The following is a 217-nucleotide window of genomic DNA, read 5'->3' on the forward strand; positions in this document are numbered from 1 at the left end:
GAGAGATTTTGCTGTTGATAAATATCTAAAAGAAAAAAGGGAAATGTAAGTAGCGTCTAATCTCAAGATCATCGTTTTACTGATGGGATGAATATGGTCTGAAAGGAAAGACGGCCTGCTTATGAAGATTGTCACTGTGTAGTGTTTCCTATTGTGTTTTTTCCTTGGAGTAAAAGCCTCTTGTTTGAAAATATGTTGTTGGTGATTCTGCATGAAG

General features: G+C 35.9%; 1 protein-coding gene across 2 annotated transcripts in view; it reads right to left on the reverse strand.

Moving 5' to 3' along the window:
• Nucleotides 1-217, reverse strand: part of LOC119590674 (calpain-B-like) — a gene marked incomplete in the record, with an annotated part of 21,809 nt that overhangs the window by 3,701 nt on the left and 17,891 nt on the right.

Source organism: Penaeus monodon, chromosome 27 (genome assembly GCF_015228065.2).
Source record: "Penaeus monodon isolate SGIC_2016 chromosome 27, NSTDA_Pmon_1, whole genome shotgun sequence".
NCBI lineage: Eukaryota > Metazoa > Arthropoda > Malacostraca > Decapoda > Penaeidae > Penaeus > Penaeus monodon.